The following is a 13,251-nucleotide window of genomic DNA, read 5'->3' as shown; positions in this document are numbered from 1 at the left end:
CAGATTTTATATATTGGCTCACCAGCGGCCGAGGGGTAAAGACGCTGAACACTGGTAGTTCGGTCTGAGGTTCGAATCCCGCGAACGGGCTGGCTGCATGACCGTTTTCATGGTTTTCCCCATGTGTAACGTGTATACGAGCCAGTTTCCCTTAAAAAGTCCTTCACGAAGGCATCCCTTCCCTTAGGCAGATAGAATTAGTGTGCTTTGCCATAATTAAATACACACACACACACACCATTATTTTGTAGCATTTTTTTTATCTGCTGCTTTACAGAATTCGCTTCATAGGCATGTATATAAAATATTAGAAAATAAATAAATGGGAAAACACAGCCCTGTGTTCGATATGCGATCCATCAACATAAACCATGCAATTTGATGAATGAACGCACGAAGCAGTCCCGGATGAATGTCAGCAGTTTGTCGTGTTACGCTTACTTTCGTATCATCCTTATATGTTTTCCATGTAGCCACAATTTTGGACATATTTTGACTGCCAGAAGTAACAGACTTAATACCGTGTGTACTAAACATTTGATAAAATTCTGAAGATAAGTAATAATCATTTAAACTAACATGAAGCATTTTTTCACTTATTGGTTAATGAAATCAACGCATCTTGTTTGATTTGGCAATCTGTAGTATTTTCTACAGAAAACTCACGGCAAATTATTCCACAAGAAAAAAGCATTCAATCGCTGATTCAAGACTGTGCTAAGGGCCCACCAGCGGCCGAGCAGTAAAGTCGCTGAACACTGGTAGTTCGGTCCGAGGTTCGAATCCCGCAAACGGGCTGGCTGTATGGCCGTTTTCGTGGTTTTCCTCATGTGTAACGTGTATACGAGCCAGTTTCCCTTAGAAAATCTTGCACAAAGGCATCCCTCCCATTAGGCAGATAGCCCTCGTGTGCTTTGCCATAATTGAATAATCCAATCAGATTTTATATTACGTTCAAAAGGGCATTTTATTTTTTGTTATTACCGGATTACCTTTATTTATTGAATGTCATGTTCTTCGCACTTAAACCACATAAAATTCAATTCAACAGCAATATCACAAAATATTAAAAACATCATATCTTTAAAATTTCTGATCCACAGTCTTGCGAGCTGGGGGGGGGACTGAATGGTTTCATATTTTAAATTACGTCCAAAGGAGCATTTTTTTAACGTTTTGTGTGTTACTTTTATTTATTAAATATCATGTTCTTCGCACTTAAACCATAAATTTCAGTTCAGTAGCAATGTCGCAGAATAATTTTAAAATGAGCATATCTTTAGAATTTCCAGTACACAGTTCTGGCTGGAGCGCCAGCTGGAGATAAAAAGGTTTATTTTTCCCTGTCGCAGAGTGTTGCCATTGCTCGTTTTTAAATTGTTCAGTTTGTTACGCAAAAATTTGTTAAAGTTTTACAAAATATGAAATCTATAATAAAATCAATTTCAAATTTGGCCTTCCACATGTCCATATTCGTAGGAGGATTACGTCATTTAAAATTCGATGGCTCTATGTACCGTTGTTTTAACAGAATGCGAGAAATAGATATACATTTATGCAGAGATTTCATTATTTAATTTCTTCAAATATAGTGCAGGACTCTAACATTCGGTAGCAACAGTTTGAAAAGTGAAACGGACATTTATAGTGATTCAACGCAAAATCGCAAAACGAAAACAATAATCCTTCAGGGACAAAGCGGCTTTGGACGAAAAAAGCTTTCAGAATTTATATTACGCCCAAAAGGGTGTTTTTTTAATGTTTTGTGTGTTACCATTATTTATTGAATATCATGTTCTTCGCATTTAAGCCACATAAAATTCAGACACAATTGAACAGCAGTATCGCAAAATATTTAAAAATAGTATATCTTTAGAATTTCCGATACACAGTCTCGCGCGCTGGGGATTTTTCCCCCCCTTCCCCATACAGTTATGCCACTGCTCGCTTTGAAATCGTTGAGTTTGTTAATCAAAAATTTGTTAAAGTCTTACAAAATTTGAAATGGATAATAAAACAAATTCAAAATTCGGCCTTCCAAGTGCCCATGTTCTGTTGGAGGACTGTGTTATTCAAAATTTGGTGGTTCTAGGTACCGTTGTTTTTTCAGAGTGCGAGAAACATTCATGCATTCATACAAATTCTTCATTATTTAGTTTCTTTAAATATAATACATGGCAATAATATTTGGTAGCAACAGTTTGAACCAAGGCAGAAAGTGAAACGACAGGAAATGCCGTTTTGAGACTATAACGGGCTATAAGACTATAACGACTATAAGGGCTATCCCTTTGGGCTTTAAAAAGAAGATATTATTTAAAATTAACTGATGAATTTCTATAGTTAATTCAGAGAAAAATAATAAAAAATTTCATCACCAAAGACAAATTTTTCAATAAGAATTAGTTGCTTTACTTCCGATGGCTTCATTGGTTCATTCAGAATATATCTATCATACGCAACATTTTCAGTCCATGTTTCAAAGTTATCAATTAGCTTCTTTACTTTCCTTTCCCTTTGGGCTTTAAAAAAAAGATATTATTTAAAATTAACTGATTAATTTCTATAGTTAATTCAGAGAAAAATAATAAAAAATTTCATCACCAAAGACGAATTTTTCAATAAGAATTAGTTGCTTTACTTCCGATGGCTTCATTGGTTCATTCAGAATATATCTATCATACGCAACATTTTCAGTCCATGTTTCAAAGTTATTAATTAGCTTCTTTACTTTCCTTTATTTAATGATTTCTAATTGGTGACTTGAGCATAAAGTTGCATTTTGCTGTGGCAATGAATTTGAAGTTTTGACATAAACTGTGGTTATTTAACAGTTCTTCAGCTAGTAATTTGGTAATGTAATAGTTGGTGTATGTATAACTATTTTAATTTTTTTCCTTCACCTTATTCGTCTTTAAGCGTGATTGAATTTCTAAAATCGGAAGTGCCTGAACTCTGTGACTGGCCGTCAGGAAATACAGACAAAAATTACTAATAAAATAATTCATTAAAATTCGATGAAATGTAAAGAGTTGTATAAAAATTTCATGAGTTATATTAAATTAATCATAAATAGTTAAATAACGAAAGTACCAGATCTCATCTTATTGAGGGCTGTCACTAAAATTACATTTTCACTTAAAAACTAAGAAATACCACAGCTGTTATGCCCTAAATATACAATGTAATGCACTATTTCAAGGGACCACAAAAACAAATATCGTTTTTTCTGCAGCACACTAATGAAAAATTCTGATGTGTACACCACATGACTTCCTTGTACGGAATATTAAATTATACACGTTTTTTCTTGCATTTCATTTAAACTTATTGGATTGAATTAAATCTACTTCGCCGACAGCGCATAAACCACAATAGAATAAATGCATTCTTTAAAATTCACTCTAGTATTTGTTTACCATGGCGACACTCTGGCGCTAGATTCACTTAACAGCGTTATATTTTGTTCATATTATAACTAATAATGCACAAAATTTATATTATTTAAAGAATAGAAGTATCTAATCGTTGCCACATGTTGTATTCAAATATTATAATAAAGCTAGAATGATGTATAAAAGAAATTAAGCAAACAAAACAAAAAAGAAACAGATTTCACAGAAAATTGAGTGTTTCTCATTCAATTAATTCAGTTCTCACTTCGCGAGAAGGCAAAAATACATAAAAACTCAGAATATCTATATTAACAATTATTAAGTAAATCTTAAATACTTATTTCCTCGAAAAAATTCCAGAAAGGATTAAGCATGATTTAATTGGCAATAATAAATGAAGGCATTACCTTTGTTGTTGCAAAGCTGAGTTTCTCTAGATTGGCAACAAATCCACTAGTCTGCTGTTTTAAATGTAAACAATCAATGGCCGCCATAAAAAAAAAGGCTTAATGGCACTTAAGCAACTTTAAAATTGTTGATAATTCTAAAAATATTGCATACAGATTTACTAAAGGCATACAAACCTTAACTGGAAGATAAAAACAACATAATTCAATCATTTTTAAAGCAAAAAATGTATAATTTACAAACATATAAGAGTAAAGAAACTGAGATCACTGAGCTGGGTAACAGAGTGGATATGTATATATCCGATTCCATAAACTATTTTTAAAAAAATTCAGATTTTATATATTGGCTCACCAGCGGCCGAGGGGTAAAGACGCTGAACACTGGTAGTTCGGTCTGAGGTTCGAATCCCGCGAACGGGCTGGCTGCATGACCGTTTTCATGGTTTTCCCCATGTGTAACGTGTATACGAGCCAGTTTCCCTTAAAAAGTCCTTCACGAAGGCATCCCTTCCCTTAGGCAGATAGAATTAGTGTGCTTTGCCATAATTAAATACACACACACACACACCATTATTTTGTAGCATTTTTTTTATCTGCTGCTTTACAGAATTCGCTTCATAGGCATGTATATAAAATATTAGAAAATAAATAAATGGGAAAACACAGCCCTGTGTTCGATATGCGATCCATCAACATAAACCATGCAATTTGATGAATGAACGCACGAAGCAGTCCCGGATGAATGTCAGCAGTTTGTCGTGTTACGCTTACTTTCGTATCATCCTTATATGTTTTCCATGTAGCCACAATTTTGGACATATTTTGACTGCCAGAAGTAACAGACTTAATACCGTGTGTACTAAACATTTGATAAAATTCTGAAGATAAGTAATAATCATTTAAACTAACATGAAGCATTTTTTCACTTATTGGTTAATGAAATCAACGCATCTTGTTTGATTTGGCAATCTGTAGTATTTTCTACAGAAAACTCACGGCAAATTATTCCACAAGAAAAAAGCATTCAATCGCTGATTCAAGACTGTGCTAAGGGCCCACCAGCGGCCGAGCAGTAAAGTCGCTGAACACTGGTAGTTCGGTCCGAGGTTCGAATCCCGCAAACGGGCTGGCTGTATGGCCGTTTTCGTGGTTTTCCTCATGTGTAACGTGTATACGAGCCAGTTTCCCTTAGAAAATCTTGCACAAAGGCATCCCTCCCATTAGGCAGATAGCCCTCGTGTGCTTTGCCATAATTGAATAATCCAATCAGATTTTATATTACGTTCAAAAGGGCATTTTATTTTTTGTTATTACCGGATTACCTTTATTTATTGAATGTCATGTTCTTCGCACTTAAACCACATAAAATTCAATTCAACAGCAATATCACAAAATATTAAAAACATCATATCTTTAAAATTTCTGATCCACAGTCTTGCGAGCTGGGGGGGGGACTGAATGGTTTCATATTTTAAATTACGTCCAAAGGAGCATTTTTTTAACGTTTTGTGTGTTACTTTTATTTATTAAATATCATGTTCTTCGCACTTAAACCATAAATTTCAGTTCAGTAGCAATGTCGCAGAATAATTTTAAAATGAGCATATCTTTAGAATTTCCAGTACACAGTTCTGGCTGGAGCGCCAGCTGGAGATAAAAAGGTTTATTTTTCCCTGTCGCAGAGTGTTGCCATTGCTCGTTTTTAAATTGTTCAGTTTGTTACGCAAAAATTTGTTAAAGTTTTACAAAATATGAAATCTATAATAAAATCAATTTCAAATTTGGCCTTCCACATGTCCATATTCGTAGGAGGATTACGTCATTTAAAATTCGATGGCTCTATGTACCGTTGTTTTAACAGAATGCGAGAAATAGATATACATTTATGCAGAGATTTCATTATTTAATTTCTTCAAATATAGTGCAGGACTCTAACATTCGGTAGCAACAGTTTGAAAAGTGAAACGGACATTTATAGTGATTCAACGCAAAATCGCAAAACGAAAACAATAATCCTTCAGGGACAAAGCGGCTTTGGACGAAAAAAGCTTTCAGAATTTATATTACGCCCAAAAGGGTGTTTTTTTAATGTTTTGTGTGTTACCATTATTTATTGAATATCATGTTCTTCGCATTTAAGCCACATAAAATTCAGACACAATTGAACAGCAGTATCGCAAAATATTTAAAAATAGTATATCTTTAGAATTTCCGATACACAGTCTCGCGCGCTGGGGATTTTTCCCCCCCTTCCCCATACAGTTATGCCACTGCTCGCTTTGAAATCGTTGAGTTTGTTAATCAAAAATTTGTTAAAGTCTTACAAAATTTGAAATGGATAATAAAACAAATTCAAAATTCGGCCTTCCAAGTGCCCATGTTCTGTTGGAGGACTGTGTTATTCAAAATTTGGTGGTTCTAGGTACCGTTGTTTTTTCAGAGTGCGAGAAACATTCATGCATTCATACAAATTCTTCATTATTTAGTTTCTTTAAATATAATACATGGCAATAATATTTGGTAGCAACAGTTTGAACCAAGGCAGAAAGTGAAACGACAGGAAATGCCGTTTTGAGACTATAACGGGCTATAAGACTATAACGACTATAAGGGCTATCCCTTTGGGCTTTAAAAAGAAGATATTATTTAAAATTAACTGATGAATTTCTATAGTTAATTCAGAGAAAAATAATAAAAAATTTCATCACCAAAGACAAATTTTTCAATAAGAATTAGTTGCTTTACTTCCGATGGCTTCATTGGTTCATTCAGAATATATCTATCATACGCAACATTTTCAGTCCATGTTTCAAAGTTATCAATTAGCTTCTTTACTTTCCTTTCCCTTTGGGCTTTAAAAAAAAGATATTATTTAAAATTAACTGATTAATTTCTATAGTTAATTCAGAGAAAAATAATAAAAAATTTCATCACCAAAGACGAATTTTTCAATAAGAATTAGTTGCTTTACTTCCGATGGCTTCATTGGTTCATTCAGAATATATCTATCATACGCAACATTTTCAGTCCATGTTTCAAAGTTATTAATTAGCTTCTTTACTTTCCTTTATTTAATGATTTCTAATTGGTGACTTGAGCATAAAGTTGCATTTTGCTGTGGCAATGAATTTGAAGTTTTGACATAAACTGTGGTTATTTAACAGTTCTTCAGCTAGTAATTTGGTAATGTAATAGTTGGTGTATGTATAACTATTTTAATTTTTTTCCTTCACCTTATTCGTCTTTAAGCGTGATTGAATTTCTAAAATCGGAAGTGCCTGAACTCTGTGACTGGCCGTCAGGAAATACAGACAAAAATTACTAATAAAATAATTCATTAAAATTCGATGAAATGTAAAGAGTTGTATAAAAATTTCATGAGTTATATTAAATTAATCATAAATAGTTAAATAACGAAAGTACCAGATCTCATCTTATTGAGGGCTGTCACTAAAATTACATTTTCACTTAAAAACTAAGAAATACCACAGCTGTTATGCCCTAAATATACAATGTAATGCACTATTTCAAGGGACCACAAAAACAAATATCGTTTTTTCTGCAGCACACTAATGAAAAATTCTGATGTGTACACCACATGACTTCCTTGTACGGAATATTAAATTATACACGTTTTTTCTTGCATTTCATTTAAACTTATTGGATTGAATTAAATCTACTTCGCCGACAGCGCATAAACCACAATAGAATAAATGCATTCTTTAAAATTCACTCTAGTATTTGTTTACCATGGCGACACTCTGGCGCTAGATTCACTTAACAGCGTTATATTTTGTTCATATTATAACTAATAATGCACAAAATTTATATTATTTAAAGAATAGAAGTATCTAATCGTTGCCACATGTTGTATTCAAATATTATAATAAAGCTAGAATGATGTATAAAAGAAATTAAGCAAACAAAACAAAAAAGAAACAGATTTCACAGAAAATTGAGTGTTTCTCATTCAATTAATTCAGTTCTCACTTCGCGAGAAGGCAAAAATACATAAAAACTCAGAATATCTATATTAACAATTATTAAGTAAATCTTAAATACTTATTTCCTCGAAAAAATTCCAGAAAGGATTAAGCATGATTTAATTGGCAATAATAAATGAAGGCATTACCTTTGTTGTTGCAAAGCTGAGTTTCTCTAGATTGGCAACAAATCCACTAGTCTGCTGTTTTAAATGTAAACAATCAATGGCCGCCATAAAAAAAAAGGCTTAATGGCACTTAAGCAACTTTAAAATTGTTGATAATTCTAAAAATATTGCATACAGATTTACTAAAGGCATACAAACCTTAACTGGAAGATAAAAACAACATAATTCAATCATTTTTAAAGCAAAAAATGTATAATTTACAAACATATAAGAGTAAAGAAACTGAGATCACTGAGCTGGGTAACAGAGTGGATATATATATAAATATATTTATATACGTTTGGTGCGGCCGATTGCAACCAAAATACGAGGTGCACATCTACATGTTATAGCAATCCTATATTCAAAATTTCAACATTCTGAGGCTACTCGTTTTTGAGTTATGCGAGATACGTACATACGTTCGTACAGACGCCACAAAAAATTCTCTTCAGAATTAATTTTAAAGCAGTTTTATAATTTTTTTTTTAGGAAACGAGTCTTTTATTCTGTCCTTACGTACAGATATCATGCAAAAACATGGTTAAATTGCATTCGATAGTGGTCAAAATGGATATTTTTGTTGAAATATGCTGTCTGAAACTTTTCGCGATTACAATACTTCCTTTTTACTTCGTACAAGGAAGTAAAAAGGCTTAGCGGCACTTAAACAACTTTAAAATTGTTGATAATTCTAAAAATATTGCATATAGATTTACTAAAGGCATAAAAACCTTAACCGGAAGATAAAAACAACATACTTCAATCATTTTTAAAGCAAAAAATGTACAATTTACAAACATATAAGAGTAAAGAAACTGAGATCACTGAGCCGGGTAACAGAGTGGATATATATATAAATATATATTATATTTATATACGTTTGGTGCGGCCGATTGCAACCAAAATACGAGGTGCACATCTACATGTTATAGTAGTCCTATATACAAAATTTTAACGTTCTGAGGCTACTCGTTTTTGAGTTATGCGAGATACGTACATACGTTCGTACAGACGCCACGAAAAATTGTCTTCAAAATTAATTTCAAAGCAGTTTTATAATTGTTTTGGAGGAAACGAGTCTTTTATTCTGTCCTTACTTACAGATATCACGCAAAAACATCGGTAAATTGCATTTGATAGCGGTCAAAATGCATATTTTCGTTGAAATATGCGTCCTGAAACTTTTCGCGGTTGCAATAATTCCTTTTTACTTCTTACGAAGTAAAAAGGGTAAACGGTAAAAGAAGTAAAAAGGGTAAAACGGTTAAAAGCTCACTGATTAGAGTGAAGACAATTATAAAAACAGTAGGAGAATACCGACGGGGGGAGGAAATTTTAACAGAGAATTGTGGGTATGAAAAAAAGGTTTCTACAGAATAAGCTTTTATCTAAAATTCTTAAAATGATTAATGAACTAAAAAATAGAAAAATATTTTATCGTATGATTTAATGGGAACAAGAGATTTAATAAATCTCTTTCAAAATCATCTGCAATTTTACATTACCAATAATAAAAGCGTGGGCGCCGTTAATAAATTTATAAAATTATATAAATTTATAAAATTATATAAATTTATTAATATCTAGCAAGCTTATACTTTTGACAGGATAATTCGTAAGTAGATCTCATTATTTTGGACACCACGCTTTTATTATTGCTGATATAAACTCTGTGCTTGTCGCATTATCTCCTCTGGGACGGCGGGAGGTTGAAATTGCGAGATGTCCCCTCCCCTCTCCCCCTGATTCCAAAAATTGGCCAAACGCTATTCCGACCATTGTCATCTTCGTACGACTTTAATCAGCGGAGATATTAATTTAAAACTAGGAAAACGCTAATTTTTCCTAGTGGCAACAGTCTTGCACGCTGGAGATAAAGATCTGTTTTATTTCGTGAAGCGTTGTCACTGCTCCCTTTCAAATCATAGTTTGTTAATAAAAAAAATCTTCTAAATTTCACAAAATATGAAATGCAAATATTCCCGTTTCCAAAAATTCCTTGGAAGCCATTTCGTCTGTTCCCATCTTCGTACGACTTTAATCAGTCGAGATATTAATTAAAAAATCAGAAACACCTTTTTCGCACTCATTTTTCCGACTGGCAACAGCCTTGCACGTTGGAGATTAAAATGCTTTATTTTCAAAAGTGTTTCATCTGCTCACTTTCAAATCGTAGATTTTGTTAATCAAAAATTTGGAAGTTTTACAAAATATGAAATAAAAATAACATTGCCAAACATTAAACATATTATTATTATTATATTCTAACGTTGCAGAAAGCACACGATTACCTCTGACGTCACGGTATGTCGAAAATTGTTCATTAATGTCAGCATATTAAATAAATAGCTGCTGTTAGCAACATTTTTGTGTGAGGTTAGTATAACTGACACAATATATTATTGTCATGTTAATTCTTTTATTAATATTGAGAAAATGCTGTTATATTACATTAGATTGAAATCATGACATCATACATATTAGCGTCAAAAATTTTTGTTTCCTGGTTCGGCAATAAAAAAATTATTTACGAATTGGCTGTTGCTTGGAAAGAATGAACTAATTTTTTTCATACTGAAATATTTTTATACATAGGGTGGGGGTAAAAAACATAGAACTTTTCAGGGGTAAAAAACAGAGAACTTCCAAATTTTGCTTTGGCTGCAGCCAGCTCATCTGATGGGCTTGCTCGCTAGTTATAAATAACTTTTTTTTAACTTTCTTTTTCTTCTTCTAAATTTTGTTTATAAATCTGTTTATAACTTATTTAACTTCCTGTTGCCATTAAACTATAGGATGAATTATTTTTCTGCTTCTAGTTCATTAATTATTTTACGAGTTTTAAATAAAAACATGTTTTATAAAATCTGTTTATGTTCATCATTTTATTCTCAATGGCATATTATCAATCAAATTATTCAATAGAAAAAACAGTTTCCAACAGTGAATAAACAATAATTGCTCTTTATTTCTAACAATTTTGTTAAATCAGATGTGGAAAAAATTCGGCATTTTTGCCAAAAAACTCGTAGAGTTCATTTAAAAGGTTTTTTCCCCGCTTTGTCTGTTGGTACAAGCAGTTAACTTCTGAGATTTTAAATTGTTCACTAAACGAAGATTTAACCAAAAAATAATTTTCGCTTTGAATTTTAAAAGATCTAAATCGAAGGTTGAAAAATCGCAACTTTGAGCTTCATAAGCTTATCAGGAAGTAGTTAAAATTGATGACAAACTTTTGACCATAGCCACAAACACCCTGAGTTAAGTAAGTGAAAGCTTATGAAAAGGGTAAAAGGAATGGAATTTATAAAACTGCCGAAGACTTTTATAATAAGCTTAATTTTTTTGCAAGTAATTCGTGCATGACTGAAATGATTGAATTAGATGTATCAACAATTGAATCCGTTGATACATCTAAATAATAAATAAAATGAAAGCTATATGCAAAAAAAAAAAAAAAAAAAATCCCTAGCATCGATTTATTTATAATTTATGTTTTTATTCTGAGAATCGTTCATACCGGCGCACAGACAGCCTGTAGGATGTTTTGAATGTTGGAAAATAGCGTTGCATTGCCAAGTATCACTATTAGTTCCTTTTTCTAGCTGCCAATCTACATCAGTTCAACTGCTATGGTTTTTCTTATTGTGGACCATGTAGACATACATGTAGTCAGTATGTATCTCTTCGAAATTTAATCCAGTACAACAAGTTACTGGTAGTTTTAATGTATATTTACGAGTATATACAGTGTATATTCTATTGGTGGGTCGAGTGAGTAAGAATATAAATTTCCAGTTTTTGTCTGATGTGGAGTTGTGATTTTTCTGCTTTACAAAATAATAATACCATGTATTTTAATGCAACAGAAAAATCATTTCCTTCAGTAGCTTTGGAAATAAATAGTATATTAAAAATTTAAACCTATCGAGAGTCAAAACGAAAGTCTTTTTTGGTTGCAAATGCATATGCACTGGTATATATTTTAGTGACTGAAGCCTTAATAGCACTTGCAAATGCGTACGGCAGCTAAACAGCGTACTTTATTCGTAAGGTGAGCATAATCTTATTCTTAAAAGTGTATTTTTTGAAGTAGGTTGAAAGAGCGCGAAGTTAATCATATTCGTCTTTCATTATAATCTTCATGCACATCATCGAATTCTGTTTCATCTTCACCATCACTGTTATTCTGATCTATAAGTAAATAATCTTCTTATATTCCATTTACACTGTTAGATGTACGACATTTTTTAATGATTTTTGAATTATATCGGCTTTAATTTCATTCCATGCCATTATTATCCACTCACACACTATTTCAAGACTGGCATGAAGCATTTGGCCTCCTGTTCCTTCCTTGCCTTCAATGTTCACTTCAAAATCACGGAATCAAATGAGCAGTTAGATCCAATGCATTCTTACCTCAAATAATGTCCCCCTTTTCTCAAAACCCTAGAAGAACACTCTGGTGCACACATGCATTGACTATAATGCATCTTCTTTGCAGAATTGTTTACTCTCTCAAGCATTTCCCCCATACGCATATTGTTCCCCATACCGCTTTGTCAATTCAATATACAATTAAACGAAAGCCTGGGAAAAATCTTCGAATGAATGACTTCAGAAGGTAAGAGCATCGTACATGTATCTTTCAAGTTTCTTCGTAAAGAAGAACGTGTGCGTTAGACAGCGAATATGCCTAAAAACTAAAAGAATGTAGTTTGAAATTATAGGTTCACGTTTATACGCCGAAATGTATGGTAATGTGAGTTTACTACCGTATGTTGTTAACTAGAAGTTTAAATTTCATAGCAGATTAATTTACTACAGTATGTTACCATATTACTAGTAGATTTGTTTACTACCGTTTATTGCTAATGAGTCTTTTAAATTTGATAGCTTACCATATAAATATACTTTATTTTGTATATTACATTTCTTATTTGAAAGATTCGAATATTTCCATCTTATGTGTTGAAAGTTCCAAGATATTTTTTTGGATAAATTAAAAAAAAAAGTGATTTGAATAAGGGAACGGACAGTCTGGTGAAGCATACTATAGTATGCTGTCGTTCAAAAGTAAGAAAATTTTCATATTAGATTGATTATTTGCAAAACTGATAGATATATTTTAATAAAATTTAGCGTGGAATTTTGATATAATACAAAAAATATACTATACAGCTATGTCATGGTGCATTTGCATGATTGTGCCTAAGGCTCATCGGCGCAGAAAGCGCTACAACAAAGGTAGTTATACATATCTCACTACCTGACTAGAAATGAGGTAGTT

At 32.4% G+C, this 13,251-nt stretch overlaps 1 protein-coding gene across 1 annotated transcript in view; it reads left to right on the top strand.

Moving 5' to 3' along the window:
* LOC118205970 (endoplasmic reticulum-Golgi intermediate compartment protein 1-like) overlaps window positions 1-13,251 on the top strand; it is a 235,290-nt gene that overhangs the window by 173,233 nt on the left and 48,806 nt on the right. The gene's annotated exons all lie outside the window — the stretch shown is intronic.

Source organism: Stegodyphus dumicola, chromosome 3, assembly GCF_044657685.1.
Source record: "Stegodyphus dumicola isolate Sdum_Otavi_A_Nest chromosome 3, ASM4465768v1".
Lineage (NCBI taxonomy): Eukaryota > Metazoa > Arthropoda > Arachnida > Araneae > Eresidae > Stegodyphus > Stegodyphus dumicola.
This window is presented reverse-complemented; position numbering and strand designations above follow the sequence as displayed.